Source organism: Carassius auratus, unplaced genomic scaffold (assembly GCF_003368295.1).
Source record: "Carassius auratus strain Wakin unplaced genomic scaffold, ASM336829v1 scaf_tig00217332, whole genome shotgun sequence".
Classification (NCBI taxonomy): Eukaryota; Metazoa; Chordata; class Actinopteri; order Cypriniformes; family Cyprinidae; genus Carassius; species Carassius auratus.
This window is the reverse complement of record NW_020529010.1, coordinates 94,567-107,522: the sequence shown is the minus strand read 5'-3', so window position 1 is coordinate 107,522 and position 12,956 is coordinate 94,567. Positions and strand designations below refer to the sequence as shown.

Below are 12,956 nucleotides of genomic sequence, written 5' to 3'. Positions count from 1 at the left end.
ACCTCATCCTGGACTACTATGCCAACTTCCATCTGAGAGTCTCCTCCGGAACAACAACCTCAGACTGGCACAAGCTTGAGAAGGGGATCACCACTGGCTGTACAATCTCAGTCATCCTTTTTGCACTCGCCATGAACATGCTGGTGAAATCTGCTGAAATGCAGTGTAGGGGGCCCCTCTCTAAGTCTGCAGTTAGACAGCCACCCATTCGAGCCTTCATGGATGACCTGACAGTGACCACAACATCTGTCCCAGGCTGCAGGTGGATCCTGAACGGCCTTCAGGAACTGATGTCCTGGGCTCGCATGAACTTCAAGCCGGCAAAGTCAAGGTCCCTCGTGCTGAAGAAAGGGAAGGTTACTGACAAGTTCCACTTCTCACTTGGCACCACCAAGATACCATCACTGACAGAGGAACATGTGAAGAGCCTGGGGAAGGTGTTCATTTGCAGCATGCGAGACGCAGCTTCCACAAAAGCGACCATCCAAGACCTGGAGACCTGGCTGGCCGTGGTGGACAAGTCTGGACTTCCTGGCAAGTTCAAGGCCTGGATTTACCAGCACGGTATCCTCCCTTGGATCCTATGGCCCCTCCTGGTGTATGAAGTCCCCATTTCAATGGTGGAAGGTTTTGAGATGAGGATCAGCAGGTTTCTGCGCAGGTGGATGGAACTGCCTCGAAGCCTGAGCAGCATCGCACTATATGGGCAGAACCACAAGCTGAAGCTTTGCCATGAGCAGCCTGAGCGAGGAGTTCATTTTGACGCGGTCCAGGGAGGTCCTACAGTATCAGGATTCCAGTTATCCAAAGGTTGCCCAGGCTGGGATTGAGGTCAGGACAGGGCGGAAGTGGAGGGCTACCGTGGCAGTGGATGACGCGGAGTCAAGGCTACGGCAAAAGGTGTTGGTGGGCTCAGTGGCACAGGGGAGAGCTGGCCTGGGCAGCAGAAGAACTCCTCGCTACGACAAGGCGGAAGGGAAAGAGAGGAGGTCACTGATTCTGGAGGAGGTGCATGCAAGAGTTGAGGAGAAGCGAGCTTGCCAGATGGCTAGGATGCGGCAACAGGGCGCCTGGACAAGATGGGAGCAAACAGTGGAGCGCAAAGTCACATGGACTGAGCTTTGGAAGGCTGAGCCCTACAGGATAAAATTCCTGATCCAGGCGTCTATGACGTGTGGCCAAGTCCATCCAACCTCTTCTCCTGGGGAAAGGTGGAGACACCAGCATGCCCCCTCTGCCAGAAGAGAGGAACGTTGGAACACATCCTGAGCTGCTGTCCAAAAGCCCTGGGCGAAGGGCATTACCGCTGGCAGCATGACCAGGTCCTAAAAGCCGTAGCAGATTCTATCTGCAGTGGAATTAGCCACAGCAAGAGTCTCCGCCCAGTGAAGACCATAGCTTTTGTCAGAGCTGGGGAGAAGTCAACACCAGCTGCCCGGGGGCACCTCCTCTGTCCTGTTGGCAACGGCGCGTGACTGGGAGCTGTCAGTTGATCTGGGCAAGCAGCTGAAGTTCCCTGAGGCAGTTGCCATAACAACATTAAGGCCAGACATTGTGCTTACCTCAGAGGCCTCCAAGCAGGTAAATTATCTTGGAGCTCACAGTGCCTTGGGAGGACCGTATGGAGGAGGCCAATGAAAGAAAGAGGGCAAAGTACTCCCAGCTCTTGGAGGATTGCCGGAGAAATGGGTGGCGGGCAATATGCCAACCCGTCGAAGTGGGATGTCGAGGGTTTGTGGGCCAATCCCTTTGCAGGACCTACAAAATGCTTGGCATCACAGGGGCGAGCCAGCGAAGGGCCATCAAGTTGGCCACTGATGCTGCAGAAGTAGCATCAAGGTGGCTGTGGATCAGGAGAGGAGAGGCATGGCGTGTAGGGTAGTAGAGCTACCTGGACAAAAGCTGGGACCTGATCACCCCGGCTGGGTCACCTAGGGAAGGAGGTCTGATTGTTGAAAGACCCGAAACCCCCCGTGATCCTACGTTACATCACGGATGATATGTCCAGGTGCACCAGATGGTGTATCTAAAATATAAGAATAGTGAGTGCTAAAGTTAAGCCGATTCTTGAAGATGGCTAAGGACTCCACCAGGAGGGAACATAAAAGTCCATAAAAGTGTCTTTGTGCTTCTTTGGAATGCCACAATCAAGCGACGTTCACTTGCAAAAGCGAGCTTCTAGATGGCACATAAGTCTGAAGTAATGAATTTAGGTAAAGGGGTGCAGTGCCAGTGGTGGTTATGTATGCAAACTTCAATGCCTTGAATTTTATGTCAGCAGCTATTACTAGCCAGTGCAAACTGATAAACAGAGCGTTTTGGATTAACTGTGTAAAGGTCTGAAAGAACTGGTTGGAAGACCTGCCAAGAGAGCATTGCAATAGTCAAGCCTGGACAGAACAAGAGCTTGAAAAAGGAGTTGTACATCATGTTCTGAAAGAAAGGGCCTGATCTTCTTAATGTTGAATAAAGCAAATCTGAAAAGCCATGTTTCTGAATGACAGAACTTGATGCCATGTAGACAGAGAAGAGAAGTGGTCCAAGAACTGAGCCCTGAGGCACCCCAGTAGTTAGATGTTGCGACTTGGACACCTCACCTCTCCAAGATACTTTAAATGACCTATCTGATAGGTAAGACTCAAACCACTGGACTGCGGTTCCTGAGATGCCCTTTGTCGGTAGGGTTGGCAGGAGGATCTGGTGGTTAACTGTGTGAAAGCAGTGGACAGATCAAGCAAGCCAAGTATGGAAGATTTGGATTCTGCTCTTGCCAGTTTCAGTGCTTCAACAACTGAGATCAAGCCCTGTATAAGTGATAAGGGAAAAATGCCAGTGTGGAGGGATATGTTATTAATGTGATTGAGTGCAGGTACAACTGCAGGAGAAATGGCTTGAAGGAGATGAGATGGAATAGGATCAAGCGGACAAGTAGTAGGATGATTCGAAAGGATGAGTTTGGACACTTCTGCCTCGGAGAGTGAAGAGAAGAATATGAATGAGGGTATGTTTGCTGCTGAAATGTGCTAGATGGATTGTGGTGTGGAAAATTGTTCACCGTTTTTAATTTTATTAATGATTTCATAAAAAGGTTAACACTGTATCAGGATACAAATTGTTTTTTTATTTTATATATATATATATATATATATATATATATATATATATATATATATATATATATATGCACAGATTCCTGTGAGGGCTAGGTATAGGGTTGGTGTAGTAAGACGATAGAAAATAAGTTTTGAACAGTATAGAAACCAATATGCCTATGGAATGTCCTCACAATTCACAAAAACAAACTTTTGTGTGTGCTCTCATGTTTGTATTACTGTTTTATGCTATTAATATGAATTGAGCATGTAATCAGAATGTGAATTTAAACATTTTGCAATATTACTGTAGTAAGTAAAAAAACATTTATCTTATCATTCACAGAAAATGCGCTGAAAGAAAATGCACAATGCATTAGCGGAGCTACTGGTATATGCAGGAAGATTGTTAGCCACTTCTCCCATAGTTGGAAGAAAAGAGTGACCTTGAGGGAAGCACAATGAGAGCTCAACCTCCCAGAGCATGCCATGGTGACAGACTGCTCAACACAATGGGGTTCCACTCAGAAAATGATAGCAAGAGTCCTAGAGCAGCAAAGTGCATTGTCACAAGTTTTCTCTACAGACTGCAAAGTGCAACGCCTACTCTCTTCATGGCAGGACCTGGAGGTCTTGGAATCTGTAAACAAGTCATTAAGCCTACTCCAGGACTTTACAAGTGCCTTATTGGGTGAATGTTATGTGAGCATATCTTGTGTGAAACCTGCTGTGCATCTTCTGAACACCTCAGTGATGGCTGATGATGAAACAGATGCTGACCTGACCAAATCACTGAAATCAAAAATTGTTAGCTAACTCAACAACAAATATACAGGCACACAGGGCTTGTTAAACTTCACAGCTTTCCTAGACCTAAGGTTCAAAACACAATACATCTCTGAAGAAGAGACCTAGACCTTAAAGGTACGAGCCATCTCTGAGTTGATAGTGAGTGAAACTGATTACTTAACTGGTAAGAATTCAATGTAACAAATTTCTAAAATGTGCATTATTTGTTTCAGGATATTCACCACCAGCAAATCTGTAGCCCAAAGCACTGCAGTGATGGAGAATGATAGCATGGATGTGGAAAGTCCACCTGTTGCTAAAGCCCAAAATAAAATTCTGGACAGTTTCTTCAAGGAAATCACATGCACAGCACCAAGAGCATCATTGTCATCCACATCTGATTTTATGCCACAGTTTAGAGAAGCAGTGGCCACTGAACTCAATGCTTACATTTACATGCCATGTATAGAGCATGGAGAAAATCCACTGAAATGGTGTAAGACCCACAAAGTAAACTTCCCTAGGTTATACAAGCTAGCATTGAAATATCTAGGCATACAAAGCTGTACATCAGAGAGAGCTTTTTGCAACAGTGGTAATGTGTCAAATCAGTGCTCTGAAACCAGAGAAGGTGGATATGCTTGTTTTTGGCAAAGAACCTATAATGTGATAAGTTTAATTTAGAAAGAGGATTTGGAAGTACAAGTTGGTCATTAAAGGTGCTGTAGGGAACTTTTGTAAAAAAATATTTTTTACATATTTATTAAACCTGTCATTATGTCCTGACAGTAGAATATGAGACAGATAATCTGTAAAAAAAAATCAAGCTCCTCTGGCTCCTCCCAGTGGTCCTGTTGCCATTTGCAGAAACTCCATCGCTCCTGGTAAAAAATAACCAATCAGAGCTGCGGTCCGTAACTTTGTTTGTGTTCAAAATGTAATGTATATAATAAGCGAGTACACCATGAATCCATTTTCCAAACCGTGTTTTTGGCTTGTCCTGAATCACTAGGGTGCACCTATAATAAGTGTTTATATTCGGACTATTTTAGATTGCTTCGGGGGTACCGCGGCGGAGAAACCCAGTACCTTTGTGATTCTTCATAGACATAAACAGAGAGAAGTAGTTCCGGCTACGATGTTCTTCCGCAAGACGCAAGCAGTTCTGTTTATTAACCGCTAGAGCGTCAAAAGTTCCCTACCGCAGCTTTAAAACACACACACACAAAAAACGGTGGTTTGAGTATCATTGACTGAACCACAATTTTATATCCAGTTTCCAAAAGAGTTTATACAGAGTACATGTTTCATCCTGCATAAATGTCCCTGTTTGTTTGGACAAAATGTTTAAAATGTCTTATTTTTGTGAAAATGTGTATGTTTTTATAAATTTTTTTATTTATTTTAGCTATCCTTTTCAGAAAATGTTTACGTTAATGCAAATGTTATTTCATTTTGTAAAAATAATTCTGTTTGAAAACATTTATAGTTTTACAAATACAAATGTTAGCATTATCACTAATCTGTGTGTGCATTTTCCTTAAAAACCTATCACGTTGACTCATGATACTGTTTATTATAATCACATATCGAAATATTGACCTCAATAACAGCAATATGAAAATTTTCCGAAATTGTGCAGTCTTAATTGCAATGCATTAGGCCTAATAGAAAGCTATTTAATGTAAAGATTTTTAATAGTAATATTAATAGCATTAATAGTATTTTTGTGCCATGACCATGGGGGCAGGAACATGTGCAACATGTACACTTACACTTCATTTAATTTAATTAGGCAAAATATTTTAACAGTTCATGCTCATTCTGAGCGCCAAATATGTTTTTAGTTGATGTTTTTCATTAAGCAGCTGCATGCAGTGTAAAATGACGTTCAGGACTGAGCCAGGGATAGATAAATCATTTTAACACCTAATTTCTTCTCTTTTTTTCACAATTAACCTCATCTATATAAATATACAGCATCACACTATCTTTTTTTCAGCCAAAAGTAATGAAGTATATTTATGGTAAAGGCTGATTGGCCTTTCACCAATGAGAAAAATTTGGCACACCAATTTCTCTGACATGCAGGAGCTGTCTTTAAAACTAGAAAGAAGCCGGTTAGAAATAAAATCAAGAAGTGTATTTAGAAATGATGGCAACAGCATTAGGACAAATATACCAAATGTAAACATTTGTATCAAATACAGTCAGCAGTGGGTAAGGGAGGAGTATCAAGTTGGAGTAGAACTGAGGAGAACATTACAAGGGTATGATTGGGGCATACAAGGTTAAACAGCTACAATGCATTTAATAAGCAAACATCCAGCAGGTCTATGAGAGGTAGTGTTGTCACGGTACTAAAATTTCAGTATTCGGTACCGATAGCAGTGAAAATCCACGGTTCTCTGTACCAATTTCGGTACCAAAGCAAAACACAAAAATATGCTAATAAAAAAAGAACGAAACTTTAGCACTAAAAATAAAACCAATGCCATTCTTTATACTTATTTACAATTGTGTTTAAAGTTTTTCTACAAGTTATATAATTATGAAAAACAGTAAACAAGTTTCACCCAAATTTAATTTGTCTTTTAATGAAACATGGAAGAAATATTGTGATTTATTTCTTTAAAAAATAAAGTTTTATAAAAAAAAAATTCAACAGTAGTAGCAGTATCACATACATTTGACTAAATAATAGTAATATTTCTAGCACAATGCCTTTATGTAAAAATTTACTTTTGGGCCTAATGAATGCATATTTGTCATTTTAACTGAACTTAAGACTGGTGGTGATGCTTAAGATATTTTTGGTCATTGAGGGTTTCTGTAAAAAAAATAGTAATAGATCATATAAATTACTATTAAAAGATAATACTACTACTAATTCTACTATCATACTAATGTATATACAATGCACTATGAATTGATGAGGTGCTGGGTTCATGATCATGGTCGTTCGGTCAAACTGATTTGCTGCAATCAAAACAGGGACTAAATCAGCGCCAGCCAATGAAATTGCCATTTGCGCATTAGCTCCGCCCACTACTGGAGAAACCAGTATGTCTTCTGCTTGTTCGAAAATGAATATGAATAATTCTAATTGAACTCAATTATTTTGACAGGAGAAGACAAAAAATAGTTTACATATAGCGTGTCGATTCAGCGTTGTAAGACTCTCGCTCTCTCTCTCTTTGCATGTTTGAGAAACAGCGCTATCAGTAAAGCGACGGTGAGTTTTGCGCCTTCACAAAGAGTTTACAGAGCATCAAATACAGGTGCGCTGTGCATCCATTGAGATGAACTGAAAAGTTCAGATCGCTTGATGGAGAGAAAATCTGAAGCTCAGATGCTGAAATTAATGCAAGCGTCACGCGCTTCAGTTTATGTAGTAAACAAACCCGCCATTCATTTATTCACACAGAGACGCGCAGAACACAGATTCATATTTCAAACAACTTTTGCAGCTTAACATTTAAAGATACTGGTCCATATGGAGATTTGATTTGATTAATTTATGCTAACTTTGACTAATTCCATGACTGAAATATAAGTTTCATTTTCGTGACTGGATTTTGAGATTCCGACCTCGTTTTCTGCTTCGCGGAAATCATAGCGCTGAACCGGGTTTGAATGGGACCTCGGTACTACCGGTACTTAAAGAAACCTGGTACCGTCACATTTAAATTTTTTTAGTACCGACTTGGTACCGATGTACCGGGTCTTTTGACAACACTAATGAGAGGTATGTGACTTTAAAGAAACAGTTCAACATGTTATAATGTACTGTAAGAAATATATTGTGGAAAGAAATTAGTTAAAGAATAAATTAGATAATTTATTAATTAAGAATTTATAAAATCCAGGTAGATAGCATGTAATAGCATTTATGTTCAAATATTTTGGAAGTACTGGGATGTTTAAGTGAATATAAATTGGTGTTTTTTTTTTTTTGTTTTTTTTTTTATCCTACCAAGGGTGGACTGAGGATCTGAACACAGTAATGGATAAACCTCTATGAAGACTAAACGGGTACAAGAGTGTTTGAATGTGGGTTGATAGGCAAATCAGGATTGTTGATAGAGGCTGCATCCGGAATGGCATTCTAAATGAGTAGGTACTTCATTTCAATAATTACTTATCAAGCGCTAGAAGATATGTACTCTACAGCCACATCTCATTGAGTATTAATGTGATCCGGACTTCATCTGCCATGTTGATGTTATCATGTGACCTACAGTATGATGTTAACAAGCGCAACACTTGAAAGATATGAGCGACAGGTTAAATGCATTTGTCTGTAAATATTTTGATGTTGAAATTTGCTCATTTTATGGTCTTGTTGAAGACACAGCTGCCCTTTTATTGTGATTGTAATATTACCAGTACAAAGTTCAGGCATGAAACTCTAGATGGCGCAGCCCGATAGATCTAACTCAATCTAAGCTAATGACATCATTATCACATTAAACAGCTGATTGGTTCTCTCCTGTATTGGTAACCAGTAAGCTCGCTGCTCAAGATTAAAATATGACTAGAGTTTGCTGTAGCAGTTGCAGCTTGCTTCAGAAACCCTTTCACCTTCCCCGGCTCCACCTGTATAGATCTGCTATGAGGTGATTCATGTATGTTATATGGTGCAGCAGCAATACAGTATATTGTCATGTACTAATATCAATCAATCAATCAATCACCTTTATTTATATAGTGCTTTAAACAAAATACATTGCGTCAAAGCACTGAACAACATTCATTTGGAAAACAGTGTGTCAATAATGCAAAATGATAAAGGCAGTTCATCATTGAATTCAGTTATGTCATCTCTGTTCAGTTTAAATAGTGTCTGTGCATTTATTTGCAATCAAGTCAATGATATCGCTGTAGATGAAGTGACCCCAACTAAGCAAGCCAGAGGCGACAGCGGCAAGGAACCGAAACTCCATCGGTGACAGAATGGAGAAAAAAACCTTGGGAGAAACCAGGCTCAGTTGGGGGGCCAGTTCTCCTCTGACCAGACGAAACCAGTAGTTCAATTCCAGGCTGCAGCAAAGTCAGATTGTGCAGAAGAATCATCTGTTTCCTGTGGTCTTGTCCTGGTGCTCCTCTGAGACAAGGTCTTTGCAGGGGATCTGTATCTGGGCTCTAGTTGTCCTGGTCTCCGCTGTCTTTCAGGGCAGTAGAGGTCCTTTCTAGGTGCTGATCCACCATCTGGTCTGGATACGTACTGGATCCGGTTGACTGCAGTGACCCTCTGATCTGGAAACAGACTGGATCTGGTGGCCACGGTGACCTCGGAGCAAGAGAAAAACAGACAAATATTAGCGTAGATGCCATTCTTCTAATGATGTAGAAAGTACGGTGTTATGTGAAGTGTTTCCGGTTCCGGTTTCCCTAATTAATGCAGCCTAAAAATCCTTTAACGGATTTGGATATTAAAAGCATATTAGTATGTTATGTGTATGCCAGGTTAAAGAGATGGGTCTTTAATCTAGATTTAAACTGCAAGAGTGTGTCTGCCTCCCGAACAATGTTAGGTAGGTTATTCCAGAGTTTAGGCGCCAAATAGGAAAAGGATCTGCCGCCCGCAGTTGATTTTGATATTCTAGGTATTATCAAATTGCCTGAGTTTTGAGAACGTAGCGGACGTAGAGGAGTATAATGTAAAAGGAGCTCATTCAAATACTGAGGTGCTAAACCATTCAGGGCTTTATAAGTAATAAGCAATATTTTAAAATCTATACGATGTTTGATAGGGAGCCAGTGCAGTGTGGACAGGACCGGGCTAATATGGTCATACTTCCTGGTTCTAGTAAGAACTCTTGCTGCTGCATTTTGGACTAGCTGTAGTTTGTTTACCAAGCGTGCAGAACAACCACCCAATAAAGCATTACAATAGTCTAATCTTGAAGTCATAAATGCATGGATTAACATTTCTGCATTTGACATTGAGAGCATAGGCCGTAATTTAGATATATTTTTGAGATGGAAAAATGCAGTTTTACAAATGCTAGAAACGTGGCTTTCTAAGGAAAGATTGCGATCAAGTAGCACACCTAGGTTCCTAACTGATGACGAAGAATTGACAGAGCAACCATCAAGTCTTAGACAGTGTTCTAGGTTATTACAAGCAGAGTTTTTAGGCCCTATGATTAACACCTCTGTTTTTTCTGAATTTAGCAGTAAGAAATTACTCGTCATCCAATTTTTTATATCGACTATGCATTCCATTAGTTTTTCAAATTGGTGTGTTTCACCGGGCTGCGAGGAAATATAGAGCTGAGTATCATCAGCATAACAGTGAAAGCTAACACCATGTTTCCTGATGATATCTCCCAAGGGTAACATATAAAGCGTGAAGAGTAGCGGCCCTAGTACTGAGCCTTGAGGTACTCCATACTGCACTTGTGATCGATATGATACATCTTCATTCACTGCTACGAACTGATGGCGATCATATAAGTACGATTTAAACCATGCTAATGCACTTCCACTGATGCCAACAAAGTGTTCAAGTCTATACAAAAGAATGTTGTGGTCAATTGTGTCAAACGCAGCACTAAGATCCAATAAAACTAATAGAGAGGTACACCCACGATCAGATGATAAGAGCAGATCATTTGTAACTCTAAGGAGAGCAGTCTCAGTACTATGATACGGTCTAAATCCTGACTGGAAATCCTCACATATACCATTTTTCTCTAAGAAGGAATATAATTGTGAGGATACCACCTTTTCTAGTATCTTGGACAGAAAAGGGAGATTCGAGATTGGTCTAATATTACCATGCCCATAGCTCCAAGGGTTGTCATGACAAAAATATTTTATGTTGAATTAAGTTTTTATATTTCTAACTCTACTAAAATGACCCACAGTTTGATCCTTAAATTATATACACACACACACACACACACACACACACATATATATATATATATATATATATATATATATATATATATATATATAGTTACGAAAACCCAAAATTAATCTCAAGAATGAATATGTTATTAATTTCTTTGTATAAAATTTTCATCTACAATCAAAACTGCCTCAAATTCTTGTTGAATTTCTTATTTCATCCCTAAAGCTTATAAATAACAACAATTATTATTATTTTTTTTTTGCTTATCTTATGTTAAATAGACATATTTATGTAAATGCACTTCAGAGATGTACATGTGCTTACTGGAGCTCTGCTGTTCACTCTACATAAATCTTGTTTTTACAGAAAAAAATCAGTGTAAAAAAAGTCATACTGTAACATTAATATCTATCGCTTACACCTCAATTAACAGTTTACTATACAGTAGCTCAACAAATCTGATTTTAACTCAAGGAACTTTGTTTTTGTGACAAAGAGGCTGAGGCAGTCAGATCCATCTGGAGTATTTTATTAACACAGGCAAGCCAGCAGAGATAGACAGTCATAGAACTCAATAACACTAGACAGGGCCAGTATAAATAAATGGTAAATGAACTGCATTTATATAGCCTTTTCAACAGACCTCATGGCCATCCAAAGCACTTTACAAGTTGCCTCACATTCACACTACTCATTCATACACCAACTGCGGCGTCAGCCATTCAAGGCACCATCCAGCTCATCGGGAGCAGCTGGGGATAGGTGTCTTGCTCAAGGACACCTCAACACTTGGTCAGGTGGAGCCAGGGATTGAACCAACAACCTTCCAGTTTGTAGACAACCTACATGAACCACTGAGCCACTGCTGCCCTCAATAAATAACTCAAAGCAGCACACAGGTAAGGGCAAATCCAAGAATCCTAACTCAAAACTGGCCTGGGTAAGGGGCTGGCAGCTTAGGTTCAAAAACGAGATCAGAGTCCAAGTCAAAATCACAAGAGCAAACATGAGTGATAAGCTAGAGACAGATTTTGGGTAAATCAAGACTTCACAAATGAATGATGAGCAGAGCAGTCCAGATAAAGGGGAGCTGAGGACAGAGCCCCAACCCGCGAGCGGCTCCGGAAGCAAGGACCTGGCCGACGGCAGGGTCTACCACAGGGTCTTGGAGCAGGTCGATCTGGGTGGTCTCGGTGAAAAGTAGCAGTTAATATGGGATCCAGGATATCCTGAGACCTGACCCAGGAGTGCTCCTTGGGACCGTACCCCTCCCAGTCGATAATGTATTGCAAACCCCACTGTGACTTCTGGAGCCCGGGACCTCACGCACCCCAGAAAGCCTCCACGCCATCCACCTCAATGGGTTGAGTCTGCACAGGAGTGACCTCCTCTCAGCTCCTCTCTCTCCTGGGGGCGACAGCGGTGCTATCTGATGAAGAATCTTAAATGGCCCGACAAAATGAGGAGATAGTTTCCTGCTCGGTATCTGAGACCCCTTTGCCTACCTAATGCTGGTAACAGCGAATGGCGTGCTGCAAGAGAATGTGAGCAGCATCACAGGTGGCCTCATTGTGCCGGAGCCATGCATTTACTGCTGGGAGGAAGAGGGGAGGCTGGAAACCTAAAACACATTGAAAAGGCATTTGACCAGTGGCAGGCTTTAACAGGGAATTCTGGGCATACTCCGCCCAGACCAGAGACTCCAGTACTGCTGATTCTGGTGGCAGTAAGTTCTTAGAAATCGAATCAAATCCTGGTTTAGACATTCAACCTGCCCATTGGCCTAGGGATGGTAACCAGAAGTTCGGGCAGACCAAAGAGACGAAACACTTGGTTGAGAAGAGCCTCGGCTTTCTGTAAGGACGTGGGCAGGCCGGTCAGGGGTATAAAACAACAGGACTTATAGAAGCGGTCCACCATGGAGATGATGGTAGTAAACCACTGGGATGGAGGCAGATCTGTAACAAGGTCCACTGCGATGTGCGACCAGGGTCGCTGTGGTACTGGCAGGGGTTGTAATAATCCAGGGGGTTTGAGATGGGAGGATTTCACAGTGTTACAAACGGGCATTGATGAATAAACTTGATGACATCAGACTGGAATGAAACACACCAAAAGCGATTGGAAACCAACTGTATGGTGGCCGCGATACCAGGATGACCCACGCTAGGGGTGCAGTGAACCCACTGAAGCACACGGTGGCAGAGCCT

At 41.5% G+C, this 12,956-nt stretch overlaps 1 protein-coding gene across 3 annotated transcripts in view; it reads left to right on the top strand.

Moving 5' to 3' along the window:
* Window positions 1–4,370, top strand: part of LOC113100676 (zinc finger protein 721-like) — a 56,016-nt gene extending 51,646 nt beyond the window's left edge. For 2 of the 3 annotated variants that reach the window (XR_003289761.1, XR_003289763.1), the window contains 2 exons: window positions 3,439–4,016; window positions 4,115–4,370. The gene's annotated coding sequence lies outside the window, so the exon portion shown is untranslated. Of the gene's footprint in view, window positions 1–2,659; window positions 3,002–3,438; window positions 4,017–4,114 lie in introns of those variants that run through there. The other variant, XR_003289762.1, reaches the window with a different exon arrangement.
* Window positions 4,371–12,956: the final 8,586 nt, after the last annotated feature.